Here is a 21540-nt window from a genome sequence, read left to right as displayed (position 1 = left end):
ATGTTAAAGATCAGGTGGAAGGAGACCTTCAGCTGCAGCAAGCTCCAATGTGAAGGGAAAGCTGCTGCCTCCCAGTGCCCCTGAGCGCTGCACTCCCTCCTGCAGGTACAGAGCTGCACCTCCAGCTACTCCTTCATAGCATTGCAACACCACCGCTGATATAGCAAGGTGAAAATAAAAAAGGTTTACCCGACACTTGAATTTTACATCAATTAAAGTGAGTGTCGCCGGAGAAAGAAATCTTTTGTGGGGTAAAACCAGTTCAAAAGCAACGGCTCGCCACTCTCCAGGACCTGAGCCCCAGTACAGCTGCCGCTGCGGGTGACTCCTTGTTCAGCCACACTCTGATGGACAATATTCACAGTTCAGCCACACACTCTGATGGACAATATTCACAGTTCAGCCACACACCCTGATGGACAATATTCACAGTTCAGCCACACTCTGATGGACAATATTCACAGTCCAGCCACACACTCTGATGGACAATATTCACAGTTCAGCCACACACTCTGATGGACAATATTCACAGTTCAGGCGCACACCCTGATGGACAATATTCACAGTTCAGCCACACTCTGATGGACAATATTCACAGTTCAGCCACACACCCTGATAGACAATATTCACAGGTCAGGCAAACTCCCTGATGGACAATATTCACAGTTCAGCCACACCCTGGTGACAATATTCACAGTTCAGCCACACACTCTGATGGACAGTATTCACAGTTCAGCCACACACTGATGGACAATATTCACAGGTCAGGTGAACACCCTGATGGACAATATTCACAGTTCAGCCATACACTTTGATGGACAGGATTCACAATTCAGCCACACACTCTAATGGACGATGTTCACAGTTCAGCCACATACTCTGATGGACAATATTCACAGTTCAGCCACACACTGATGGACAATATTCACAGGTCAGGCGAACACCCTGATGGACAATATTCACAGTTCAGCCACACACTCTGATGGACAATACTCCCATCTCAGTCACACTCTGATGGACAATATTCTCAGCTCAGCCAGCCACACACTCTGATGGACAATACTCCCATCTCAGTCACACTCTGATGGACAATATTCTCAGCTCAGCCAGCCACACACTCTGATGGACAGTATTCCCAGTTCAGTCACACACTCTGATGGACAATATTCACAGTTCAGGCGCACACCCTGATGGACAATATTCACAGTTCAGTCACACTCTGATGGACAGTATTCACAGCTCAGTCACACTCTGATGGACAATATTCACAGTTCAGCCACACACTCTGATGGACAATACTCACAGTTCTGTCACACACCCTGATGGACAATATTCACAGTTCAGTCACACACCCTGATGGACAATATTCTCAGTTCAGCCACATACTCTGATGGACAATATTCCCAGTTCTGTCACACACCCTGATGGACAATATTCACAGTTCAGGCGCACACACTGATGGACAATATTCACAGTTCAGTCACATTCTGATGGACAATATTCTCAGTTCAGCCACATACTCTGATGGACAATATTCCCAGCTCAGTCACACCCTGATGGACAGTATTCACAGTTTAGTCACATACCCTGATGGACAATATTCACAGTTCAGTCACACACCCTGATGGACAATATTCACAGTTCAGTCACACACCCTGATGGACAATATTCACAGTTCAGTCACACTCTGATGGACAATATTCCCAGCTCCTTCACACTCTGATGGACAATATTCACAGTTCAGCCACACTCCGATGGACAATATTCACACACACACACACACACGGCAAAGTTACTGCTGAAGACCAGTAATCATTTCCGCATTTTAAAACCCAGCTGAAAATGCACCTTTCCTGTTGGGCAATGCACAGGCTGTTGTGAAACGGAAGTGAAAAAAGGCGCCGGGGGGGGTTGGTGGTGCGATGAGACTTCATTAAAGAACAGCAACATTTTTCTTGAGCTGAGACGTCAGGTCCAAAACCGGGAGACTGAGCAAGTTAATGCGTTTTGTGAATCTAGCCGTCAATATTCCTGTTGAATTGGATGGGAATGAAAACACCCTCTTTAACCTGACTACTGTGAGCGGAAAAGAGTGAAAAGGAGTGCAGGCTTCTGGAAGGCTGGTAAGTTTAAATCATCTCATGTCATCAGCTTTGATTTTGGTTGCAGTGGACGTGAAAGTTGGTAAGGTATCATATCCGATCATCAAACCCATGTAAAAACAAAATGAATAGCATTGCAATGGTTATAAACATTAGGTTAAAACATAAGAATATCAGGTATTGTGTTGAAACACGGAGGAGCACAGGCAATAATCAAAAAGCATTAAATATGTGACGATTTAACTTGGTGTCGATTTGTAAGAACTCTTACACAAGTACGAAGATAAGTTACAATTTTGGAAGTTTCAGATCCTAACCCGATTGCCTTTTAAGAATGACTGTAAAGGCATCAATTATATCGCAACAGTTAAACATAAACATGTGTCTTTTCTAAGAAAATTGTTGTCGTAACCTTGGCAATGGTACTTTCATAAGCATCTGCAAAAATCCACTCTTAAATGAAGTAAGTTCTTTTAAAAACAAATCGTTCTAAATTAGTCATTTTTCAGCCTTACTGTGCCAGCTTTGGCTCAGGAGCACACTCTCACCTTTGGACAGAAATTCCAATTCAGTAATTTGAGCACATAATCCAGACTGATACTTCAGTGCAATACTGATACTTCAGTGCAATACTGAAGGAGGTGCATTGGTTTGAGATGAGACATTATATCAAGGCCCCATGTGGCCACCCAGGTGGATATATTTAAAGAGCAGTGGAGTTCCCTTCCCTCCTGACCAAATTTATCACTCTACCAACATCACTAAAAGCAGATTTTCTGATCGTTTATCTCATTGCTATTGGTGGGACCTTACCGTGTATAATTTTACTGCCTTGATTCCCTACACTAGAACGTGAACACACTTCAGTCTTTAATTAGTTGGGCACTTTCTCATGTCCTCAGCTTGTGAAAGGTGCTATAAAATTTCTTTGTTGTGGACAAAGCCACTGAGACTGATATTTGTCTAATAGTTAGGTTTATAAGGGTACCATTTTAAATAAAATCTGTTTACTTATTCCACCTTAATATGCTGTATATTACATATTTGCACTGTAGTTAGAAACATGTACCATACAAATCTAAGTCCCTAGACATACTAGTTACTGGACAGGTTAAAAATAATGTAATGTCGGCAGATGTAAGTGAGGCAAATCTATGCCTAGTTAAATCAATTCCATTAACAGGATGCTGCTGTCAGTCCAAAAAGACATTGGCTGGGATTTTCCGTGCCCACCGGCGTTGGGCGTGTTTGGTGGCGTGAGCAGACAATATGCAAGAAAGCCAAAAATCGGTTTCATGGTGTCGTGAAATCTGTTTACGATCATCTGCTCTGCCTGCCGTTGGTGGGCTGCGTTGCCCGCCGTCGGACATTGGGAACCTCATTGTAATACATCAGCATAATCAGCATAAGGCCAGCCCGCTGGATTGTCTGCCCATGTTGGCAGGAAAACACGGTGATGTGTTTCGCAACAGCATGTATAAGGCATACACTTGGTGGGCTGCACTTCGCTTGGGACTTCAAGGTTTGTTTGCCTACCTTGCTTCAGACTGCACTTGTAGTCATCAGCGCCAGGCTTCACAGACAGCACCACATCACTTTTAGGAGGGCTCATGGGTAGGCAAGGGAAGAATCTGCAGGACGAGAGCTGTACTAGGGAGGGAGGGTATCCCAGGGTATGTATGGGTGCCTTGCAAGTTGACCTTTGCAAGTGGCCTCAAGATGATGAGGGCTGAGGAGGCAGTCTCCAGATGAGATGAGGCCAGATGGACATGTGAGGGTATGTGTGTAAGAATGTCCCTTGTGCTGGCAGTGAGTGAGATGCCAGGGAATGTGTGATGGGCTTGAGTGTGTGAGTTTAGAGTGATGAGACGGTTGCCTTACCCTGGCGGCACTGATGAGATCATTCATCCTCTATCTGCACTGGATGGCCAACCTCTTCTGTGCAGCATTGGCACTGATCACCACTGCCATTGCCTATCAAGCTGGAGTGGTAATGTAGCTGCCCCTCCTGCGGCCAGCGTGGGGGTAGAGGACATCACAACGGGCCTCCATAGCATCCAAAAGGCGCTCGAGGGCTGCAGCCTTCTTGCCTCTAGGGATCATGTCTTCTTTGCTGCAATCCTGGGCTGGAAGCACTAAGTGCGGCTGTACTTTAAATCTGGTGCCTGGCATGATGAAGTGGTGAGTTGATGGCATGGCAGGTGAATGAGAGCCCGCCCACCAGGAATGAATAATTAATTTGGGATGATATGGTGTGAAAAGCCACTATTGCGGCTGGAATAGGGACCCATGCTTTGCAAAGCCTTTTTGAATTCCCCAGGAGTTTGGAGAGCCTTTTTTTTCTTTCATGGGATGCGGGCAAGGCCAGCATGTGCTACCCATCCCTAAATGCTGTTGAACTGAGCAGCTTGCTAGGCCATTTCAGAGGGCAGTTAAGAGTCAACCACTCTGTCTGGAGTCATATGTTAGGTAAGGATGGCAGATTTCCTTTAGTGAACCAGATGGGTTTTTACAACAATCAATGATAGTTTCATGGTCACCATTACTGAGACTAGCCGTTTATATTCCAGGTTTATTAACTGAATTCAAATTCCAGCGGCTACCATGGTGGGATTTGAACCCATATCCGCAGAGCATTAGCCTGGGCCTCTAGATTACTAGTCCAGTGACATTACCACTCCATCACCATCTCCCCCCCTCCTTCCCTATTGCTTTCTCCATGGCAAAGCCTTGGCAAATCAAAATTGGCTTGCTAACTTTTCTCCTGTAGTATAAATTGTTGTGATCTTTTGAAATTTGCCATTCTTGTGTTTGTCCTGATGAGTGTAAGATGAAAAGCTTCAACAGCATGTCTCTCTTTTCAGTAATAGTCAAGTTCTATACCACCAAGTGACTGTTAAATCAATTTCCAAATAGTGTAGCAAAATATTGGTTAAACTTGGGTACATTTGATCTTGCAAGGTGAAACATATAGTTTGTTTCTTGATACACATGCCTGAGCTGATGTAGTTTAAAATTTGACTGTTAAACAAATAATCTCTAAAGACAAGCAAAACAAAAGCCCCTCTCCCAGAGTTTGGTCTGGTTCAGAAAGACTAATCATTGAGTTCACCTCTTTAGTCTTGTCATTTGCATGACTTCTCTTTTGATGGGAGTATTTCTCTTCCCTCGCAAATATTGTGAACTGTGAGGAGGATAGTGATAGTCTAGAGAACTTAGACAGGCTGATGGAATGGGCAGACATATGGAAGATTAAATTTAATGCAGAGAATTGTTAAGTGTTACATTTTGGTAGAAAGAATGAGGAGAAGCAATTTAAAAATAAAGGGCACAGTTTTAATATGTGTACAGAAACAAAGAGACCTGGGGGTATATGTGCACAGAACATTAACACTGGAAGGGTAAGTTGAGAAAGTGGTTGTTATGGATTTCTGGGCTTTATGAATAGAGGCAAGAGTACAAAAGCAGGCAACTTATGGTGTCTCTTTATTAAAAACTGATTCGACCTCAACTGGAGTATTGTGTCCAATTCTGGGCACTACACTTTAGGAAGGAAGTGAAGGTATTACAGAGGATACAGAAAATATTTGTGAGAATTCTTCGAGGGTTGACTTTTTAGTTACGTGAAAAGATTGAAGAAGCTGGGGTTATTCTCCTCAAAGAAGAGAAGATTGAGGGGGCATTTGATATAGATGTGCAAAATCATGAGAGGTCAGGGAGAAACTGTTCCCAAAGGGGGAAGGGTTGAATCAAAGAACCAAAGGCAATACTAGGAAAATTGTTTTTATGTAGTGAGTGGTTAGGCTCTGAAATGCACTGCTTGAACGTGTGGAGGAGGCACATTCAATTGTGGCTTTTAATAGAGAATTAGATAATTATCTGAAGAGAAAGATTTGCAGGGTGACAGGAAAGGGCGGGGAGTGGGAGTAGCTCAGTTGCTCTTGCAGTGAGCAGGCAGGGGCAAGGCAGGCTAAACCTTCCTTCTGTGCTGTAGCCATTCTATGATTCTATGCATCACGACAGCTAATGTTGCCGAGGCTTATTTGTGTGTTTCCTTGGTAATTCTGATAAGCTCTGCTCATTCTATTTGAATTGAAAATAAAAATTCCAGCTAAGAAGTACTCTGATAACCCTGAAGGGCCAAGGATATAATGTTATCTTTTCTACGGTATCAAAAATTAAATTTGTGAAGTAAAACCTTTCCACTTCAGTTGACTCTGAAATAGTAACCCACCTGGTTTATGAAGCATCAATTTTTGGGGAAAAAAAAGAAATGAGGAGGAAAAGAAAATTGGAAAAAACAGTTCCACAATTCATTTTCTATTTATTTTGTGTAGCTTCTGGTCAGAGAGATGTTTTTGGCTGTCTCTCAGGAAAATGTTTATAGCTTGGTTGTTGTACAATTCACAGAATTAAAGCATGGCGACATGTATTTGACCACAATTTGAGATTGCATCATCTTATCTGTGACACATTTAAGAAGCATTGAAGTATCATTAGTGAACCAATGATGAGGTGTCCTATACTGTTTGTGGAGACGTCAGAAACCATTTGAAATCGCCATCTCTTGTTATTTGCCGGGGAAGGCGGAAAAGTAGAGGATGTTACATAGGAATTTTTTTGGTAACTGCATATCTATCAGAGAAAAGCTCAGTCTTGTGACAGAGTTTGCAATCTACTGCAGCACAAACTTAGAATAATGTATGGTTGTTTTGAGTTACACAGTTATGTGAGTTTTTAAAAAATGTGTACAGGAGAACTTTTTAGGTCAATATGTACAGGGTCCAACAAGGGATGGTGCATTGCTGGACCTAATTCTGAGGAATGAAGCCAGACAGATGGCTGAGGAGGTGGCGGGCGAGCATTTTAACGATAGCGACCACAACATGGTATAGTTTAAGTTTGTTATGGACAAAGAAATCGACAAGTTGCAAAAAAAATGTTTTGGATTGGGGGAGAGTGGATTTTAGTAAAATAAGGCCGAATCTGGCCAAGGTAGACTGGGAACAGTTACTTGTGGGGGAATCTACAGAGAAACAGTGGGGGGTGTTCAAAAAGGAAATGGGGAGGGTACAGGCTCAACATGTTCCCTCTAGGGTGATAGGAAGGAGTAACAAGCCCAGAGAACCATGGATGACCAGAGATATTCAGGTTACGATGAGAAGGAAAAGAGAGGCTTTTACCAAGGGAAGCAAATCAGCAGAGGCATTAGTGGAGTACAGAAAGTGCAGGGTGGAGCTTAAGAAAGCAATTAGGAGAGCAAAGAGGGGATATGAGAAAGCTCTGGATGGTAAAAGTAGGGAAAATCCCAAGATATTCTATAAGTATATCAATGGGAAGAGGATAACCAGGGAAAGTGTAGGGCCCATAAGGGACCAAGGGGGCAATCTATGGGTGGAGCCAGAGGACATTGCTAGAGTGTTGAATGAATACTTCACGTCCGTCTTCACCCAAGAGAATGAGGATGAAGGTATCGAACTCGGGGAGAGAGACTATGAGGTTCTTAAGCAAATTGATATAGGGAGTGACAAGGTATTGGAGGTGTTAGCAGGCTTAATAGTGGACAAATCTCCAGGTCTGGATGATTTGTGTCCCAGACTGCTGAGGGAGGCAAGAGAGGAGATCGCAGGGGCTCTGACCCAAATTTTTAATTCCTCTCTGGCCACGGGGGAGGTGCCAGAGGACTGGAGAACAGCTAATGTGGTTCTGCTATTTAAGAAGGGTTGTAGACATAAACCAGGGAACTACAGGCCAGTGAGCCTCACGTCAGTGGTAGGAAAACTATTGGAGAAAGTTCTGAAGGAGAGTATCTATCTCCACTTGGAGAGGCAAGGTTTGATCAGGGATAGTCAGCATGGCTTTGTCAGAGGGAGGTCATGCCTAACAAATTTGATTGAATTTTTTGAGGAGGTGACCAGGTGTGTAGATGAGGGTAGTGCAATTGATGTAGTTTATATGGATTTCAGCAAAGCCTTTGACAAGGTCCCACATGGGAGACTCATAAAGAAGGCAAAGGCACATGAGATACAGGGTAATTTGATAAGGTGGATTCAAAATTGGTTTAGTTGTAGGAGGCAGAGGGTGATGACAGAAGGATGCTTTAGTGACTGGAAGCCAGTGTCCAGTGGCGTACCACAGGGATCTGTGCTCAGTTCCCTATTATTTGTCATTTATATAAATGACATAGATGACTATGTGGGGGGTAGGATTAGTAAGTTTGCGGATGACACAAAGATTGGCCAGGTGGTTAACAGTAAGGTTGAGTGTCTTGGGTTACAGGAAGATATATACGGGATGGTTAAATGGGCAGATAAGTGGCAGATGGAATTTAACCCTGAAAAGTGTGAGGTGATACACTTTGGAAGGAGTAATTTGACAAGGAAGTATTCAATGAATGGCATGGCACTAGGAAGTTCTGAGGAACAAAGGGACCTTGGCGTGTGTGTCCATAGATCTCTGAAGGCAGAGGGGCGTGTTAGTGGGGTGGTGAAAAAGACATATGGGACACTTGCCTTTATTAATCGAGGCATAGATTACAAAAGTAGGGAGGTCATGTTGGTATTGTATGGAACCTTGGTGAGGCCACAGCTGGAGTAGTGTGTGCAGCTCTGGTCGCCACATTATAGGAAGGATGTGATTGCACTGGAGGGGGTGCAGAGGAGATTCACCAGGATGTTGCCTGGGATGAAACATTTAAGTTATGAAGAGAGGTTGGATAGACTTGGGTTGTTTTTGTTGGAGCAGAGAAGACTGAGGGGCGACCTGATCGAGGTGTACAAGATTATGAGGGGCATGGACAGGGTGGATAGGGAGCAGTTGTTCCCCTTAGTTGAATGGTCAGTCACAAGGGGGTATAAGTTCAAGGTGAGGGGCAGGAGGTTTAGGAGGGATGTGAGGAAAAACCTTTTTACCCAGAGGGTGGTGACGGTCTGGAATGCGCTGCCTGGTGGGGGTGGTGGAGGTGGGTTGCCTCACATCCTTTAAAAAGTACCTGGATGAGCACTTGGCACGTCATAACATTCAAGGCTATGGGCCAAGTGCTGGTAAATGGAATTAGGTAGGTAGGTCAGGTGTTTCTCACGTGTCGTTGCAGACTTGATGGGCCGAAGGGCCTCTTCTGCACTGTGATTCTGTGATAATTCCTTATTACCAGCTGGAATTGAATATGAAATGTATCTTTCCCTTGTTTCTGTATTTGAAAGCTGCCTATGATCTGTTAGAACCTGGTGTTGCACTGGTGATAAGCTTATTAATGGAGAATTGTAGATGTTCCACATCACTCCTATCACAACACAATGGTTGTTTAATACTGTATTGAAGTGCAAAGTTTTGAAAAATATCTATACATTTGATATTGCAAGTGCAGGTTACAGAGATATAACTTGTAGAATGCAAGTTAAAAATGTGTCATGCATGTATCATAGAACAGAAGGCAATGTACAAGGCTGTCTAATCAAGGTATATAGGTTGCCGTAAACCACAGATAAGAGATTTGAAATTGCATCATGTTAATAATTTCATGTTTTGTTTTCTGTTGACTCTGCTTGGCTGTGCTGTCCATGCCCATGATTTATGATGACATCCATATAAGAGTATTCATTGATCGTGGTTATTGAGATCTGCACTGTGCTGCAAAAGATTCTGTGCCCTGTGTTGCATATTGTAGAAACTATATAGGATACATAATCAAAAAATAGAATGCTGACAGATTTTTGAACTGTGTCAATTAATAAGAAAAAATAATTCTCCTTTTATAAACACCAATCATTATTGTATTTTTGTGTCTGTAGGTTTATTGTTATTTATTATTTTATTTATTTTTTATTTTAATCAAAATCAGAATTTCAGTATCGAAAAACTGGAATTAGGAAAATACTGATTTTAAAGTGTGCTAGAAATGTCTGAGCTGTAATGTTTTTGTGATTCAATAGACATGATAAATGATAAAAATTTGCATGAAGCATATAATTGTTACTGCATTATAATTACTATCAATCTAATATAAATTTTGTATGCCATATATTTGAAAAAAATCTCTCCATCGCTCCTGAAATTATTAAATCATGCTGAGGTATGGATAGACAAGTGGTGAAGATCAACTGGCATCTCTCAAAGAAGCTGATGTTCATGTCGGTTTTGACAGTGAGCATTGCTTTTCTATTTGACCATGGCCGATCATGTTCCCACCTTCACTCAGCAAACACATGTATATGCTACAAAAGACACCTATTGTGATCAAGTGTAGGAACCCAGGCTGAATTTAATTACCCTCCAAAACACCCCCCTCTTTATTAACTGGGACTTGTGCCGCAGCTGTCCATCTGAGATCAGAACACTCAGTATAACTCTGAACCTTCTTGGTCTTTGTTTGCTTTGCAAGTTTAATTTGCTTATTTGGTTTATAGAAACATATCAAATTAGAATGAGGAAAGGCATCTTCTGCCTCTCTCCCTCTCACAGCTGTAAAAAATTAGCAATTACCTTGGCTGTCAACAAAATACAGGTGACTAATTAATTGGCTTGAGAATTTAGCCTGTTAGTGCACTTTTTGAATTTTATGGAACATTTCTGAGGCAGGGAAAGCTTCTTTGCACACTTCTTTGAGACCATGGAATTCCCTTCTAGTGTTAGTAATTGAGGCTACAATGTCAAGATTACATTGTATAGGTAGATTAAAGGAAAAGGGTCTAAAAGTATATGGAAGTAGGATAGGTAAATGAGATTACATTTACTGTTCGCATGGAGGATAAATGTTGACACAGACGTGGGCTGAATAGCATGTTTTTGTGTTCTAACTTATATGTATTTCTATGTAAAAACTGCAGTAGCTGCATAATCAGAGCACTCTTATTCTTTCTCACTCTCAGACACACACACCCACTTTTTATAAGAAGGAACACTCAATATAAAGTTTGCCTCAATAGCATTTGGCTTGTTTTTCAAAATTTTTTGAAGAAAAGCTATGAAGTGGAAAGCACTGAAGCTGAATGTATAGCTGACTTGCATTCTGATGCATTGTGAAAAATTAGGCATATTGCATATTTACTGTGGAGTGAAATTCAGCTCAGTCACAGCTCTGGGCTAAAGTATTAAGCCACTTAAATGTCACCAGGGACTTTACTCAAAGCATGCTTGCTTGATACATCATTTTTATTGTAATATTGCAATACAAGTGCTAATTGTTCCTTCTACGATGGTGAATACTTATAAGGGAAAACTTCCCAATAATCACTGTCCACCCTGGTGGCGACTAGTACATGAGGCCATGATATCTACGGTTTCACTTATGAAAGTTAACAATTGGGACTTTATTTCTTAATGCATCTGTAGTAATAATCTGCAGGCGATGGTGTCTTCATCACTTAAATTTTGCTTTATTCTCTCTCTTCGAGTATGCCTAAATCATGCAGTTTTTCTCTGTCAAGCAGACAGATAATTTTGAAGTAATCTACATTGGTCAAGTGGGACATAGGATTTTCCATGCCCATTGGCGTCAGGCATCATGGCGGGTGTGAGCAGACAATATGGCAGGAAGGCCAAAAATTGATTTCATACATCGTGAAAGCAGTTTGTGATTGTCTGCTCTGCCCGTCAATGGCGGGCTGCCTTTCCTGCCGCCAGATATCAGGAACTTCATTTTAACACATCTGCAAATCATTATAAGCCCTGCTCACCTGAATCATCCCCACCATGGTGAGTCATCCAGGCACGAATCATGGTGACGTGTTTCACAACTGAACATAAGTGACATGCACTTGGCGAGCTGCACTTCACTCGTGGCTTTGAGGCTTGTTTGCCTACCTTGCGTCACTCGCTGTCATCAGCGCCAGGCTCTGCAGGCAGCACCACATCACTTTTAGGGTGGCTCACAAACAGGTCTCTACTTACTAGATCAGCCAAAAGGCGGGTTGGCTTTTCAACTGCTGCAGGGCTATAACTTGCTTGGGGAAGGGGGAGAAGTGGCCTTAGGCAAGAGAAGAAGCTGCAGAGATAGGGCATTACTGGGGAAGGGGGGGGGCACCCGAGGGTGTGTGTGGGGACACATTTTGATCTGTGCAAGTGGCCTCATGAGGGTGAGGGCTGAGGAGGCAGCCCCTAGAGAAGATGAGGCCAGGTGGAGATGTGAGGGTGCGTGTGAGAGAGAGAGTGGTGATGTCCCTTGAGCTGGCAGTGAATGAGATGCCAGTGAATGTGTGCTGGGCTTGAGTGTGTGAGTTTAGAGTGATGAGATGGTTGCCTTACCCTGGTGGCATGGATGAGATCATTCATCCTCTTTCTGCACTGGATGGTGAAGCTCTTTTGTGCAGTGTTCGCACTGACCTCCACTGCCACCGCCTCCCAAGCCGGAGTGGCGAAACTGGTGGGCCTCCTGCGGCCAGAGCAGGAGTCGAGGACATCACAGTGGGCTCCAACGGTATCCAAAAGGCATTCCAGGGATGCGTCACTGAATCAGGGGACTGCAGTCTTCTTGGCTTTCAGGGCCATATCCTTTGTGCAGCAGCCCTGGGATGGAAGCACACTGAGAGTTGTCCACGCGCTTGCACTTTAAATGTGGTGCCTGGTGTGAGGAAGGAGTGAGGTGACAGTGTGGCGGGCAAATCGGAGGCTGCCTGCCAGCGAAATAGCGTGTTTCCTGGGAATGCATGATTAATGAGGTGGGATTGGGACGATATGGCGTGAAAACCCACCATTGTGGCCAGCAGGTAAAACATCCTTTTTCCCACCTGCTATTGCACTTAATGCAAATCTGGGACAATTCTGTCCCAGTGTTTCAGTCTGGCCATCACTTAGTAACTACCAGACAGCAATAACAGGAACTAACAGGAACTTGCTAACTGATAAGTCATGAGTAGAGACCAACATACTTCCGCCCTGTATCACAGAACATTGGACATGCTGCTATGATGTACTATTTCAGATTACTGATGAATTCTGTTTGGTTTGCATGTCTGTTTTAGGTTAACTTATAGATGACTCAGAGATGACAGAAACCTGAATGGAATTTCTAAGTATTTCATTTCAATTTTGGGTGTGATCATATGAGAATCGCATTTGGGATAAAATACTCTATTCCGATATTACGAAAACTGGAATCTAAATTTTAGTAATTGTCTAAAACTGTATATAATACATAAGTCTCTTTCAAATGGAAGTATTAACAAACATTTCATCTGATTGCTTTCAAAAAGTTCTATTTCACTGTACAATATGTGCAATACTTTGAGTGCAATTATTTAAGCATTGCAGTCTTAAGATTTGAGTTAAATTATCAAAACTTGCAAAACAAAATGTTCAAAGGATGTGACATGACAGTGACTAAATTCTCAGAACCTGCTCTTTGTAGCTGCTTCAAACAAAACATGTCTGCTGTGAGGCTGTGTGCTTTCTAACTGGTCGGACAAAATAAGTCAGATCTAATTGTGGTTCTGACATTTCTACATGTGGGCTGAGACCGCTTAAGCTTAGCTGCAGTCACTGTGCAGCTCTCAATGGGAAGTTGTTTAACCCTTTCGGTGTTAGAGTATACTGTACTCAAATTTCAGTAGACATAAGTTTCCACAAATTACTGAAATGATATGTTTCTTTATAAAAATAATAATTTACAGCATTTTTCCAGCTAAATTATATTCATGTATGATACACAATGAGTTTTAAAGCTCAGATTTCACTTTAGACTGAGGAAAAGATTAAGAATATGCTATGTCAGACCAACATTAAGCATAACATGACTTTGTACCATTGCAGTATCACGTAGCTGATAAGGGGATTTCAGGTAGACCTACATGCTGAGAGTACTTTTTCCAGAAAAATTGATCGGTATCCAGCAGTCTGTTCATAGTTAATTAAAAACTTGAGTGAGCTTTATCCTGTTAATTCTTGATCTCTTCAACTTTATTATTATCACTAAGCACAGCAGAGACTGTTGAATGAATGCATCACATTAATGATAAAGCAAAGGTGGCAAACTGTGCTATTGAACTGTATAAATATGGAATGCATGATGGACTTGGTGCTTCCCTGAAAAATGAGCCACTGAGTGACTCATTGCTCAGGCTCGAGTGTTTTACAGGTCACTTCACTTGGCTTACTTTACAGTAACCAACAAGGTTGTAGTTTTGTCTTATTTATAGCACATATATGAAAAGGTCAGGTTTTATTTTACTTAAAGGTGAATACCGTTTGTTCATTGTGGGAAGTAACAGGTAATGTTTTACTACATTTCTGGACAGTGTGTGGTGTGGTTGTTTTGAAGTTGTCTCTGTTGGCCAAATGGGTCAAGAGAGTCAATGACTACAGAAACTAAAAGGAATTGGAAGAAAGTCAATTTTATGCCCACCCCAATTTGCACAAAGTAACTGAAAAGGAACTCAATAGAGAAACAAGAAAACAAGCAATTCAGATTGGGAAGATGAGGGAGAGATGGATAAAAGTCCAAGTATATAATGAATACATTTTTCCTGTGTCATTCTCTCTTTCACCATGATCTAAGCTATTGACCCAGGTTTTGCAGTAGTAACGACATAGAAATAGTCAGCATTACACATTATTACTACCCTGCAACTGACAACTTCTGCAATTAAGCACAGAAATCCAGAATTTGCTGTTAGTGATTCTACGCTTCTCCATAGGTTGCTCTGTTAAAGTTCTCCAGTTTGCAATCAATTAGAAATCACTGAATTGATGGGAACTTTCACTTTTATGCTATTAGTTTTCCCTTGAAAAAGTTAAACCTAGTTCAAAATTATTGCTGAACAACCTCATTGGCCCCAATAAACTAATTTTATATTTGTGGAATGACAAAGATTCTCAATTATGATAAAAATTCACATTTTAAAAAAAGTTTAAGGCGTTTCAACTTCTACCGTAATCCCATAAGCAGAGGGAAGAGACCCCTGGGGGAAGGTGGGGGGTGGTGTGTGCTGGGCTGAAAAGGCCAGAGGGTGGGGGACACCTGGATTGAGGGGGTGGAGGGAAAAACTAGACTTGGTTGGAAAATGCCTGATCAGTAAATGGCCCGTAAGGAAGGCATTCCCCCCTTCCCATCCGAGACCCGAGCAGGCTAACCTGCCAGGCTTACGTGCCCCCCCCGCCCCCCGTCCCCCCCACCCCGCCCCCCACCCCATCCCTGACCTCCTTCCGCTGGCCTAAAAATTATGGCCACTTAAGGGCCTCATTGAGGTGAGGGTGGATAGGCTGCCCTAGACTACACCTGCCCCTATTAAATCACTGCCAGGTCAGGGATGAGTGGCTAGGTGGGGGAAGTATTTTAGGGGGTCACCCACCTGCAAACCTGCAGGTGGGGGACATAAAATTGTGCCCCAAGTTTATGCCCCAATCTTTATTTTGCTCTCTGTGTAAAATTTAAAAGTTAAATGTGAAGTAATTCAATGGTTTTTAGTTCCTGTTTTGCTGTCTGTGAGAATACTTCAATGTGATTGACTGCTTACCCCGCTTGATGCTAGTATCTTTGCTGGACACCTGGAGATCTCTGTGACTTGACATGCAGATTCAAACTGATGTCTGAAAGGGGGAAATCCACACCACAGAGATTGCCTGATCTTTATCAACAGCTTTCTTCAAGGTCACCGGCAAGCACTGTTATTTCACCGCTGACTACAAAACTCAGGCTATTGAGTCTTGCTGAGACCTGATTTCACGGACTGAATTTTTGCTAAGTGGGATGGCTCAGGAGCCCTCTGAAAATAGTGCAGGGCCCAATTCCAGGATTCCAATCCCCATTTTCGTTTCCTACAATTTTTGTCGGCATGGGATAAGGTGAGGGTAGCTTGCCTTCATACACACAGCATTCCCACCCTTGCCGGCTCCATTGCGGGGTGGGCGGTTTACCCACCCCCCCCCCCCCCTCAGTTTTAGCAGAGTTGGGCCCCTTGGGCCCCTCCTGTAAGTAGATATAAATCACAGTCTCTCAGAGGAGGCGTGAGCCACAGGGGAAACCCAGTCTCAAGTGGGGAACTGAAAAAAAAGTCACCTGCTCCTTTCAATGCAATACATTGAAATACATAAAAAATGTTCTTTCAGTATCAATAGGTGCTGTATTTTAAGTTAGATGTGTGTTTTACCGCATTGTTTGGGATCTTTAGTGTAATAATTTAAAGTGATTTAAATGCCCAGAGGCCTTTTAAAACAAAAATAAAAATCCTTCAGAAGTTCACAAGAGAAAACCCCCCACCTGCCATCAGACTGCTTTGATTGACAGGTATTCTGGTGCAGCTTTAAAAAACGTAGCCATCTGTTTTTGCAATTTTAATAGGCTCTGTTGTCTTGAGCTTAAATGGTTTGTTATGACAGCTGTGGCCATTATGAATACTTGGCTGAGTTTCAAAATGTCCAGGACACTTATCTGAGTAGTGGGTTGCTCAGACATTTTGACATCTTGTACAGACATTTTGACTGACAGTTTTAAGAGGTTATTAAATGATTATCTGCCTTCGATGTGGTTAGTGAAATAGATGTTTGTTTTTACAACAGATAGACCACTTGAGGGGATTTAATTTTTTTGGAATGGCTTTTTTTGAAGGAGAGATTTTTTCAGTATGGTGTATTTGGATAAGATTAGATTGTTAGAAGCTTATTTGTTTTTAGTGTCCATTTCAAAGACATCCTGACACCTATACATAGTGGATACTGAATGTGTGGCTATGGAGGATACATGGGGAGCATGGAGGGAGAATGGGGATTATGAGGGGCAATGGGGCATATGAGAGGGCATGGAACAGCATGGGGGTGTGTGAGGGGATGGTGGGTGAGGGCTTGCAGGCCTCACATTCATCACTGCAACTGGGTCAATGTCCCAGTAAATGGAGGCAGGCATTCTGGCCTGCTTGCCCGGCTACTCCGCACCCCGCCTCTATTGCCACCTTGAGACTGCCTCCAGAAGCGGTGGGCCTGATGCAATCCTGCCCAAAACGCAAATATGGCAGGCGGGGGACCTTTTAAAGGAGACGTGTCAGCGGGGTCGAGAAGTTTCCAAACTTGACCTTCCTGCAACCTTCACGAAAATCCAGCTGCCAGTTAGTTGCCTTGATGTACCATGCAAAATATTCATGTATAGTCCTTGACAGTATCACCAAGCTATTCAACTTTTGGGGTTTCACAATCAATTTTGATTCTACTGTCACTGAACAGGAAGGAGCAGTTGCTTAAACTTTTCTTTCCCCACCCTTTACCTAGGTAGAGCTCAAATGCAGTATCCCAGCTATTGTCAGCAAACTCACCATAAATTAGGGTTTGGTGCATTCTCTAGCAGGGAATTATTTACAAAAATGCATTCAGCAGTATTGAAATTGCATTACATAAAATAAAGAGCAAAAATTCATCAGAATGCATGTTATAAAGAGTTAGTAAAATACACGTTGGTTGACCAATGATAAAGCTGTGCATTCAACATTAATGTTGTTGTTTGAAATACAAAACATTTTCTGTTCTTTGCAAGATGCTGCCTCCTCTGAGGAATGCAAATTTTACCCCCAGTTTCAAAATGAATTTAAAGGCAAAATACTGAGGATGCTGGGAATCTGAAACAAAAACAAAAATGCTGGAAAAACTCAGCAGGTCTGACAGCATCTGTGGGGAGAAAGACAGTGTTAACGTTTCGAGTCCGTATGACTCTTCTTCAGAATGAATTTTGTTTCCCAGACATCTACCTAGGAGGTACGTGAGCTGTGGCTGTGGTATTGGAATCAGGTACAAAACTCCAGATAAACTCGATTTCTGATGGAAGGCAGACCATTTTGAAAGAAAAAGACGAAGCTTAATTTACTTTTGGCTGTTTAAAGGTTTAAAAGCTTGAAGCTAGAAGGATCGTTTTAGTGTCAGAAAGAGCTGTGCCTTAAATTTTTGTCCAATGCCCCTCTGAATACTTAATTTTTTAAATTAATTTTAATACACAAAATGTAATAGTTACTTTTAATTGTGTGAATATGTTTTGCTTTAAAAACCCAGGTAATAAACAAGCACTGAGTTTGAAGGTTGTTAAAATATTAATAAGCTTAGCTTTGATAATGCTTCCTCTAAGACTGATCCAAGCGATAACTTGTCAGCTGTGTTTTGTTCATTGGTAAATTATTCACACCAATTGTATTGGGAAATATCTTGTGCTAAGCACTTAGCTAAAATGTTGTGGCAAGCTGTAATCACAGAGACACAGGCCGGGATTTTCCGGATCCGCCGCGGGAGATTCGGTGGCCCAGCCGAAAGTCCATCAACTTATAGCAGGACTGGACGATCCCGCCAGCAGGTGGGGGTGGAAAATCCCGCCCGCAGTCTTGTCAGGTCCAGCAAAGGCTTCAAATTCAATTAGGTTTTTAAACTGAAGCTGCAAGACCAAGCTTTGGCCAGGCTCAGAGGATATTACAGGAGGGTTGTTAATGAGTTATTTTGTTTAAGTCAATTAAGAGAATTCATTGATGTTGGGAAGCACAGTGTGTTTGTTATGACCATATTATTACACTGATATGAGTCAGATTGTAATTGTTCTGTGCATTTGCTATGAAATTAAGTAGATAATGATTCCCGTATGACCACTTCTCACCAGGTGTTTTCTATATCTGTCTACAAAAAGATCAGAGAGGTGTTCAGAGTTATATATGGAAAAATATGAATATCACAAGGGTCTACTATTACTAAACTCCTGGGTAATGAACATGCAAAAACAATGGACATGAAAAGACCAACTGATCCAATAAGCTGTTGCAAACTGTCATGATGCAAGTTGTGGACAATATGGAATAGATTTTGGCTACCAAGGTGGGTAGCTCAAGTTGCGAAATTTCCAGACTTGCTGGACCTGGTAAAAAGTACCCCGAAATGCACGGTTTTCATCCCCAGAGGTGTGGGTCATAATTGGGCCTGCCGATTCTGGAAGCAGAGTGTAGGTGGCCATGGGAGCAGGTGAGTGCTGAGGTGGCTGGTTAGAAGGCTCAGCTTGGTTCTTTGTTCCAGACGTTTTAGAAGTTGTTAGGCCCTCTAGCCGTCAGATCTGCCACCCCTCTATCCACCCCTGGTGGTCCCTCGTACCCTCCATGCCAACTCAATGCTAAGTCATGACCCCCCCCCCCCCTGCCCCAATGATCTTTCATACCCTCCATACCAGCTCCATAGCCATTCAACTCAATACCACTATGGGCAGATCACAGGAGCCATATGGATATGAGAAAAAATAAACTTCTAATAATATAATATAGCTCTCACTCCTACATTCTTGCTGATGAAAAATCTTCCATTCATAAAATCCATTCAAAGCTTTTAAATCTCAAATTATTAATCTCTTATAAAGAAAACAACAAAGTTCTATTCGGTAGCCATATCAAAGACAGCTAATCCTTTAATAGCTTCTTTAAGTTGTCAGCCAGACTGTGAACTCAGCTGGCATTCATATTGACATAATGACAGCTCTTGGGAAAATGTCAGCAAAGAGCTCTGTTGAAACTGCACGACCTAATTTTACTTTTTCCCTAATGTACACTTGTCAATCAAAGCAGTCCTGCAGAGGGATTTTTTTTCACTCTCACTGACAGCTGCAGCCTCTTTTTTTAATTTAAAGAGATGAGCATTTAAAAAACTTCAGATCATGACTGTTATAGAGACCTTATCCACCTTTCAAGAGTGTTTACATCTACTCCATCAATTTGTGACTCCCATACTGCGGTTTAAGGCCCTTGGACCAGCCAAAATGGGATTGTTAGAAAAAATTGGATCTGTCGGAAATGGGGCTTGGGTATCCAGATCCTGCCCACCATTTTACAGGTCCATGGAATCTTCCGGTCTCTGAGAAACTTCCCATCTGATCCCCTGCCTTCCAACTGTGCGACCTTCTGGGAGGGGCAAGAAAAAAGAACAGAGGCAGAGCCCTAGGCCAATTTAAAAGGAAAAAATAGTTTGAACCATCGGGCAGGGGGATTGATCGCTTTGCCCACTGCCCAAGATGCATTCAAGCATAAAGTCACTCCATTATGCACTGCTCAAAGAAAAATAATTTCTCCCAGGATATTTTTAAATGCAGACTAGAGAAAAAAATGTCAGCGAAAGATAAATACAGAAATTAGTACTCGTACTGTACAATGAAATTGAAAAGCTAAAGAAGTTGTAGACCCATAAGGAACTCAGCTGTTCTGGAAGCTTCTCCTTTACCACTCCAGGGAGCGTCAAAGCCAATTTTGTCCGAACTAGACTGAAAAATCATGCTGGACTACATTTCAATGCGTTATAAGACAGTGAACTCTTAGAATCAAGCCCAGTATAGGATGGGAGCATGCTATCTATAATTAAAGGTGACTCCAGCTTCCCCGGTTTTAATTTGGTGAAGTTACTTGCCATGTTATGATCTGCTTCTATAGAAACATAGAAAAATAGAAGTAGGAGTAGGTCATTCTGCCCTTCGAGCCTGCTCTGCCATTCAGTATGATCATGGTTGATCCTCTCTCTCAACACCATACTCCCGCGATCTCCTCACACCCCTTGATGCCTTTAGAGTCTAGAAATCTATCTATTTCCTTCTTAATTATATTCAGTGACTTGGCCTCCACAGTCTTCTGTGGTAGAGAATTCCACAAGTTCATCACCCTCTGAGTGAAGAAGTTTCTCCTCATCTCAGTCCTAAATGCTCTACTCCGTACCCTGAGATTGTGACCCCTTCTTCTAAACATCCCAGCCAGAGGAAACTTCATCCCTGCATTCAGCCTGTCTAGCCCCGTCAGAATTTTATACGTTTCAATGAGATCTCCTCTCATTCTTCTAAGCTCCAGTGAATACAGGCCTAGTTGGCCCAATCTCTCCTCATACGACAATCCTACCGTCCCAGGAATTAGTCTGGTGAACCTTTGCTACACTCCCTCTATGGCAAGCATATCCCTTCTTAGGCGAGGAGACCAAAACTGCACACAATACTCCAGGTGTGGTCTCACCAAGGCCCGTATAGCTGCAGGAAGACATCCTTGCTCCTGTACTCAAGTCCTCTCGCAATGGAAGACAGCATACCATTTGGCTTCCTAACTGCTTGCTGCGCCTGCATGCTTGCTTTCAGTGATTGGTGTACAAGGACACCCAGGTTCCTTTGTACATCAACATCTCCCAATCTATCACCATTTAAATAATATTCTGCCATCCTGTTTTTCCTACCAAAGTGGATAACTTCACACTTATCCATGTTATACTGCATCTGTAATGTATTTGCCCATTCACTCAATTTGTCTAAATCACCTTGAATCCTCTTAACATTCTTCTCACCACTCACATTCCCACCTAGCTCTGTGTCATCAGCAAACTTGGTTCCCTCATCCAAATCATTGATATATATTGTGAATAGCTGGTGCCCAAGCACTGATCCCTGCGGTACCTCACTAGTCACCACCTGCCACTCCAAAAAACCCCCTTTTATTCCGACTCTTTGTTTCCTGTCTGCTAACCAATTCTCAATCCA

General features: G+C 42.5%; 1 protein-coding gene across 1 annotated transcript in view; it reads left to right on the top strand.

Annotated features, from left to right (window-relative positions):
- Positions 1 to 1916: 1916 nt before the first annotated feature.
- adcy7 (adenylate cyclase 7) overlaps positions 1917 to 21540 on the top strand; it is a 165141-nt gene continuing 145517 nt past the window's right edge. Inside the window, exon 1 of the mRNA XM_078544302.1 lies at positions 1917 to 2123. The gene's annotated coding sequence lies outside the window, so the exon portion shown is untranslated. The remainder of the gene's footprint in view (positions 2124 to 21540) is intronic.

Source organism: Cetorhinus maximus, chromosome 6 (assembly GCF_964194155.1).
Source record: "Cetorhinus maximus chromosome 6, sCetMax3.hap1.1, whole genome shotgun sequence".
Taxonomy (NCBI): domain Eukaryota; kingdom Metazoa; phylum Chordata; class Chondrichthyes; order Lamniformes; family Cetorhinidae; genus Cetorhinus; species Cetorhinus maximus.
Note: the sequence above shows the minus strand (reverse complement) of the source record. Positions and strands in the feature narration are given on the sequence as shown.